The 8,805-nt window shown below is 37.1% G+C and overlaps 1 long non-coding RNA gene across 1 annotated transcript; it reads right to left on the reverse strand.

Moving 5' to 3' along the window:
• Positions 1 to 476: 476 nt before the first annotated feature.
• LOC132891276 (uncharacterized) lies at positions 477 to 2,291 on the reverse strand. The gene is made up of 3 exons (XR_009655298.1): positions 2,155 to 2,291; positions 1,239 to 1,340; positions 477 to 921 (listed from the first exon to the last, which is right to left on the reverse strand). It is a non-coding gene; the product is annotated as an uncharacterized LOC132891276 (long non-coding RNA).
• Positions 2,292 to 8,805: the final 6,514 nt, after the last annotated feature.

Consider the following 8,805-nt stretch of genomic DNA (forward strand, 5'->3'; position numbering starts at 1 on the left):
GACACAAGCATTGTATACTGCCATCTTTGTTTTCACTGTCAGCTTGGGGTTTGTCCATACTCTAGTTGTAAGGCGTGTGAGTGCTGTACACTGTAAAAAAATACCCTGTTAAAAAACAGGAATGACCTGGCAGCAGAGTTTCCAGGAGATTCCTGTTATTTAACGGTGCTCTAGTTTAACACTAAGTTAATGTAAAATAACAACATGAACTCACTGTAAACTAACAGGAATCACCCGTTATGATTTTCAGTATCTTCCTGTTATTAAACGGTGTAAAAACAATAATACTGTTAAACAACAGGAATGACCTGCAGCAGAGTTTCAAGGAGATTCCTGTTTTTTAACAGTGCTTTGTTTAAATACGAAGCATGACAATAATAGTACAAAACAGTATTATGTAAACACAAAATAATTTTATTTCATATATTAAGATATAAATTCATACATATGTCATTAAAATCACAATTACTCAAGTCATTTTCAACAACTACCAATTAATGGAGGCTCTTCCATTGAGGAAAGGGAGGATCATCCTCCTTTACATTTCAAATAAAATTATAATTAGAAAATTATAATTTTCATATTTAATCGATTCAATAATAAAAAAAACTCATGTTATATTGATTCCTTACATACAAAACGAATTATTAAAAGCCTAATTGTGATTACAGAAACTATAAAGCAGTGGAAACCAAAATAAATATTACATCAGACCAACACTCTTCCCTTACATATTTATTTGTTTACACTCCTACAGTAAAATCAACTTTTGCAGTGTATTTTCAACTTAAAATTTTACACTTACACTCTGAAATTAACAATTACACTCTGAAATTAACAATTACACTCTGAAATTAACAATTTTTTCTTCTATTGGTCAGGACAATTCAGCCTGTTGGATAGTTGATGGGTCAATTCAGCCTGTAGAAAAGAGAAACAAGCAGGGATCGGGAGAGAATTACAGCCTGATTAACAGGAAAATGGTGCCAAAATTATCCATGTGTTGTGTGCCACACATTATCAATTACCAATGATTTACTGTACATTCACACCAGAGGGTACAAATTTTACAAAGCACACAGAAGTAATCTTCTTTCCATTTAACGTGGATGGAAAGTTCATGCACCTATGCACCTAAGTAATACAGGCTAAAAAGCACATTCGCTGATAATGCTATGTTAGTCAAAACTGATTACTTGTAACTGTAGTAACTGTACTTCTGAAGACGTTTCACTTACCATTTTCACACCAGGGCGTAGCGGTAATCCATCACCTTCCTCAGCAAGGATGAAACCTTGGAGGGGGAGTTTCTCCTCCTCTTCCCACTGGCCTTCGTCCCCCTTTCGGGATAGATGCGATGTGAATGTGGATACTACAGTAAAAGTACTATCACAACCCATAAAAGGGCATACAATACTGCGTCCCTCTTTGATGTGACCCTTAAGATGAGCATAAAATGCACTGAGGGAGTCGCATTTATCAGTGCACAAATCAATATGGCATGACAGATCCACTAAACCCAATCTGTTATCAAAGCCACACTCTTTATGGTGTCTGTAGACATGCGTCTTGAGACCAGAGTGTCTTTTGAAATTGAGTTGACAGTCTGGAGCACAGCATGGAAGCTGTATGTTGGGTATGTTGGCATGGATTTTTGTATGGTTGACATAACGAATGGCTGTGGTGGACTGATGCCCACATATTTTACAAGAAAACATGCTGTACCATGCAGCAAGCTCATATGAGCTCAAGGAAGCATCGAAGTCAAGTGTCCTGACCTACGAAGTGAACTGCTCTAAATAACACCACTGCTCTGAATAACACCACCAAATAACACAAATTGAATCGATTTCATACATACACATCAACATTCACAGAACTGATTTTAAAAGATTACCGTATAACAAATATTAGAAATGAGCGGCTAGAGATAATGAGATGAGATAAATCAAAACCTTCACTAGCTAGCCAGTACGGGGCAGCCCGTGCTTGCTAGCAAGTAGCCTACTTCACTAACAAGTAAAAGTTAGCTAGCAGCTACAGGTTCTGGGCAATGCGACCTTTCGCCGGAACCAGGCTTAACTGTGAATTGATTGTGAGTACGAAATGATAGCTTCAAACTTTGAGAGACTGAAAAACAGACAGAAAATTCACCTTCTCACTCCAGTTGACACACTCCAACTGCAGGCAGGTTTCCAGGAGGCGGGAACAAAGATCTTGGTAGGGTTACTCTCTTTGGCGGTAAACTCTGTTCCACTCCACCTCTCCCCGACTCGCCCAAGCGTGGATTAACAGGAAGAACGTGTATTTCGGAAAAAACATTATGGGCGTGGTAATTAACAGCGCTGGACCGTCATTTAACCCATTCATCTCACCGATAACACGAAATCCCAGTTTATTCAAAATAACCCGTGGTTAATGTTGGAATCTTGGTGTAAATCTACAGAAACTTTTTACAGTGTAGCTGTCTTCCCAATCCTCTTGTCGATTTCGGTGTCCAAGGAAAGACTGTCAGTGATAGTGGAGCCTAGGTAGGTAAACTGATGGACAACATTGAGTTAACATTCAGTTGTTTGCTGTTGATAACAGTTGTTTTCCTAGTGTCGCTGATGTCCTGGAGGTTTTCAGAAAGGCCGGTCATTATTGTCCGGACATTCCAGCTATCCAGTTTTAGAGCTGGTCTCTTTTGAATTCTTTTCTTGTTGGCAGGTGCAAAAATTGTGGCCTGCCGTTTGGTTAATTCCTAAACCCCATGCACCGAATGAGGTAGACAGACCGTGGCGGGACAACACCTTATTGGCCGAGGGCTGCCCAGCTTGAGGTGGGCGGTAGTTGTCCAATGAGATGCGAGGATCTCTCCCACCGTCGGGAGCAACCCCTGGCGCCATGTTCTACGCCAGTTTGGCATTAGCTTATAGCCGGTAACTGCTGCTCCCTGTGTTGTGTTGACCCCACAGGCAAAACTGGAGTGTCCTCTCCAGAATGTAAAGTTGATGTAAGTGGTGGTCGGCTGTATGCCTGGGCAGTGTTATATAGAGGACAGGCTGTTGCCCATGCAGCAGGTCCCCCCTCTCCACATCACTGATAAATCCAAAGGAACAGCAAGGCTATTACAGTTTGGCACGAGTGCCATTGCAGGAGTTGCCAGAACGAAGTTGTGCACAACAACGAGTTGCCTTAGGGACTCTGACTCTGGATTTTTCCTCAAGGTTTAGTCCTGAAGCCTTTTCCATGACTGGATATGGCCGCAAGGCTGCAGAGGTTTTAAATCAAAATTATTTTTACATTAGTAGAACTATTTTTACATTACTAAAGTGAATTTAAATTTTAGTATTCAACAATGAGTGCCATACCATTTATGGGCCAAACAACTGTAGCTACACAGCAAATTCCACAGTGTTGAATTAACACTTTCAGAGTTCATTTGTGTCCAATTGGACATATATAAAAGCACAGTAGGGTGTTAAATCAACACTCTGGGTATTAATTCAACACTGGGGATTTTGCTGTGTACTAAAATTTTGTTTACATTTCTTAGTATTGGATATTTAATTTGGATTCCTGTGACTCCAGAACAAAAATTGCTCTAGAACATAAAACATCATGCATTTTGATCAAATTCATCCTACTCATTTTAACAAGCTCAAAGTGATCCATTAAATCCCATTAAAGAATCTGGACCACCTTGGTATATGTCCTTTTAATACAGTGCTGTGGTTCTTAGTAAAAATCAATGGTGTATGTTTCTGCCACACTGAAATTGATGCAACCACTTCGTATCTGAGGCTGTAATTTTGGAAGGTCGAGCTGCCCTGGTCTGATCAATGGCTGAAGAGCCTCACTGTCTCCTCTCTTATCGCCTCATATTCTGCATCGCCATTGTTCTCTCAATCTCAAATGAATCAAAGCTTCTTACGTGGAAGACCCTGGTAAAGACAACACAAGCCAATGTCTCAAAATAACATTGGCCCATAGAGATATTGTAGATGTGTGTGAATGAGTGATCACTTAGTTTGGTAGCCAGCTCTCAGCTAATTAACAACTACTGAAAGTTTAGATGACCACTCATTAGGTCTGACCTGCACCAAGCTCATTAAATATACAGTAAGTCTAGTTATCAAACTTAACGTTGTACATTCTCTTTCTCAAAACTTTCAGAGAAATATCTTGCAAACTCATATCATATAAATGTAGTTGCACCAAATACGTTTCCAAATGAAATAGACAGTCCATGAACCATGCTGAACTAAATGCGGGAACTAAATTTACAACTGTATGTCATAGTTCAGTCCGTAAAATTTTGCATATTTTGGATTACATTCAGGAATTTTTCCAAAACAACTGGTTAAAAGACCCTTTTTCACTTATGTGCATTGGGTTAGGGTTGAGGATTGTGTTTGGGGTATTGTGGTTGTTAGAAGTGCAGTGAAAATAGTTGTAGCGTATCCTGTCATGTACAGCCATTGTGAGCATACACCGCAAGGATTTTAAGAAAAAAAGAAAAACAACAAACAGGCATATCATATTGCTTGTGCAGTAGACCACAGAAATGGAAGTCCAGCTTAACAGAACTTTCTCCTTTATAGAAGGTCCAAAGTTTCCCAAGCACATCTTCATCTATAGACTGTATTTTCTGCAGCTTACACTTTTTCTCTTTGCACAAACAAATCCTGCAAGATGCAATGTGTTTCTCTTTGTGTACGATGATAATGAAATGGCACTGAATTCATTGAGATTTGAGAGCTTGAGGCATTTTTTCCCCTAATGTATGTATGTATGTATGTATGTATAGACTTGTTTTGTATGTGAAACATCTGCCAAATTGTCTACTCTGTTTGTCATTACAACAAAAAGTAAAAGAAAAAAGTACCTTTAATTGTGAGATGCTCTTCATTAAAAAATAAAATAAATAAAATAAATAAGTACTACTAATAATAATAATGGTGCTGGCACAAAACAATAACGGAAATGTACATTTTTTTAAAATGAAGAGCATCTCACAATTAAAGTTGCTGATCTAAACATGACATTCTACAATTTCATATATTATATAATCCTTCATTGAGTGACACATTATGATCCATTTAATTTGCACTTTTCCTTGACCAGTTGTTGACAAAGTTACATCTGTGTAATCAGTATATTATAGCTGATGTTTAATTTAATACAAATGAGAGAAAAATTTAAGTGGATCTGGAAGTTGAATTAAGTGACACCTGCCAGGGGGTTGAGGAAAGTACTTGTCTGTGTGTACTGAAGGAGAAAATAAGAGAGACTGTGGGTGAATAAATGTGTGAATATTTTACAGAGACAGCTGCCCTGTCTTGAAAAGAATCTGTGAGAGGGACCAGGCCTGTGGAATTACACTAAGCTATGCCAGTTTTTCTGTAAGTCCTTTAATTAATAGGCTCATTACCTTTCAATCTAACCTTGTTCCCTCTCTACAGGATCTGAAAAAGACTCGTCTGTGTGAAGAATACAGCTGTTGGACTGCTAGCAAAATGGTTCACTGATGCTGTACAATGGATGCCACTGTAAGCAGGAGCCCAAACAATAAGGAGAGACAGAAAAGATGCATATTAAATTCATTCTCCTTTTCCAGTAAGCCACAGAAAGCCACAGAAAGGCCATTATCTCTCCATCTTCATTGTCCAAGCTGTGTCAGGCTCGATGATGAGATGCAGGTCCATCTACATTCTGGGTGCACGGGAAATTACAGCACCCTGATGATTCTTATGGACAGGGAAATGGTGATGGGCCCGGAGGTGTATTTTGAGGGCCCCTTTTACAAACATTATTGATGGGATTAATTTTTGTATCCTAATGATCACCTAGAAGAAGTCTCATTACAGCACAGATTGTACTGAATTATTTATTACAGGGTGCCTGTTTTCAGCTGTTTATCAGCGATGACCAAGAATGACCTATACAGAGAGATAAAGCAGTTTTGCATATATTAGATTGAATCTGGCAATGAAAATGGGGAAGACAATGGCAGAAACAACATCCACAATGTAATCCCTGCCAGGTTTTTTTTTTTTTTTTTTAGATATTTTTTTGGGCTTTTTGCACCTTTATTGGATAGGACAGTGTAGAGACAGGAAATGAGCGGGAGAGAGACGGGAAGGGATCGGGAAATGACCTCGGGCCGGAATCGAACCCGGGTCGCCCGCATTCATGGTATGGCGCCTTAACCACCTGAGCCACGACGCCCCCCCTGCCAGGTTTTTTAATTGTTTCACATCATCACGCATGTATTGCCTTTCAGTATTTGTCTTTGAAAATGAAAGGGGAAATGGCTGTTAGTTTTATATCCTCATCTTGGCAAGCATTCTTGAAGGTTAAATCATACTGATCTTCTTATGAGCAGATGTTAATGATTACTGGCCTTTATTTCTTTCTCTTTTTTTTGTTTGCAATTTACACAAGTGCTAGTCTTAATTTATGCTCTTTCTGTTGAGAAAGGGGGATATCTGAGCATCAGCCCTGTTTGGGCCACCCACATGTAACTGGGCTGTGAGAAGATCTGGAATGGCCAATACTCTATAGACAGATGGATTGCTGAGCTTCTTCAGCAGGCAGTTTTACTGGTGTGCCTTTTGATGCACTAGTCAGTGCTAAGACTGCTGGGTATTTGTCCTCATTCAGCCTGCATTATGCTTGTTCGTGCGTAAACACATCCAACATGACTCACTTTGAAAAGTCAACAAAAGATGTGATCTTCCACATTAATTATGTTTGACCTCTGTTTGCATACATTCAGTGATTTTGCAATGAGCTTCTGACCAGCCACAATAAGATAACCGTTTACAAATGTAAATTCTTAGGACCTGAAAGAGAGGCCATAGGTGCTTCTTTCAGTAAATGTTTAATATCATTAAGGGAATAGAACACCATAGTTTTCAACAATCATTTTCTTCATGCTGGTGTTATAAAGCTATCCTATAAAATAATTGTTCAAACTCTATATCAGACATGAATATTTATAATAATTTATATTTCACATTTTTTTTCTTTAATTGGAAGATTGTTTCTGGAATTTATGAAATCCACAGAACAACAAAAGAACTGCACGAAATGAAAATTAAATTCACAACATGTGTTATTTATGCTTCCTGTTACCAACTGGCCCTCAGGCAGTCATGATGCTTGCAGGTTTAAAGTATTTGAGCTGGAAATTGAAAGCTATAATAATACCCCATTCTGAAATCCCTTAAAGCATGTTGGTTACTGGGAGAAAACAGCTTCTGACTGCAAATTTTAGTTGATTCTGTATGCTATGTTAAAATGACCCATACTCCATAAGTCTAAAATATTTAAAATAAAGTAGTTAGAACATTTACTGTTCTAACATTGTCGAAAACTACCTCAATAACTAAGGTATTTCGTATATTGAGTCTGATGCGCTGTGAGTTTCAGACTGAACACATATCAGTACAATCATTCTGAATGCAATTTGAAATAAATGTAAACGAGAGTGGGCTCTCTGAAGGACAGACCCACTGAATAACTGAATGACTGAGTGAATGAGCTAATTAGCCTTTGCATAATGAAGGTTAATAATTTTGTTTCTAATATTCTGGTTATGCAAACCTACTGAATAGGACACACTAGAAAAATAAAGTGGAACCATGGTGACATAAAGGCTCACACTGCAGTCTAATTGCTTTTCAACAGCATTTCTGTTTAGAGTTCATTCATCTATACATTTCTGTTAACATATTAGCTATACCTTCATGAGAAAACACATAGGATGAATGTTTTGTTCTGATTTGTGCATAAGAATTTCTGCAAAGATGGTGTGAGATGCTGCACCCATGAGAACTGATCAAAAATTATTTCTGTATATACCATAGTTCTGTATGTACTATAGGTATAGTTGGTAATTTAAAAATATTTGATACAAAAACTCAAGTTAAACTATAATCTGTTATTTCATCTGTACAGAAAAATCACACAAATGTTACATGTGAATAATCATATGATTCAAATGTGAAATTTATATATATGTGGCTTTAACAATTCACATTTTTTCTCACGTTTCATTTTTTTCAAATGTAATGTTTACATGATTCCCCTTATCAAAAAGAAGTATACTTCAAGTTCATTTTATTAAGTATACTTAAGTAAAGTTTAAGTATATTTCCTTAAGTATATTTTTGTCTACCAAGTATACTGATATCAATGTACTTACAGTAGACTTGTAAATAAACTAATCTTATAGTTCTTGGGACTAAATTGGCCCACTTTTAGTTTATAAAAAGTATATTTTAAGTCTAAGAGAAGTACATTCTGAGTATACAACTAGTATTCTTTATTTTGTACTGCAAGTATACCACAAGTAAACTTATATAATAAAAGTTTACTAGTTATATAGTTGTAGTCCACTCTTTAGTTGACAAAAGCATACTTCATAGTATACTGGAAATATACCATGAGTTTACTTGTTTTATACTTCTAGTCCACTTTTTAGTTTACTAAAGTATACTTTGTAGTATACTGGAAATATATTATTGGTTTACTTGTTACACACTTTTAGTCCACTTTTTAGTTTATAAAAGTATACTTTATAGCATATTGGAAATATACTATTAGTTACTGGTTATATACATCTAGTCTACTTTTCAGTTTTGAAGTATACTGCAATTACCCTTCTAGGTATACTGTTATTTTCTAGCCCTAACCCTTACCTCATGCACACTACCAGTAGACAACTTAAGTGTTTTGTACCTCAAGTTACAATTAAGTTATAAAGGTAAGAATTCGCAAAATAACAACAGATACTCAGGATTAAGAACATATTAA

This window comes from Neoarius graeffei, chromosome 9, assembly GCF_027579695.1.
Source record: "Neoarius graeffei isolate fNeoGra1 chromosome 9, fNeoGra1.pri, whole genome shotgun sequence".
Taxonomy (NCBI): Eukaryota; Metazoa; Chordata; class Actinopteri; order Siluriformes; family Ariidae; genus Neoarius; species Neoarius graeffei.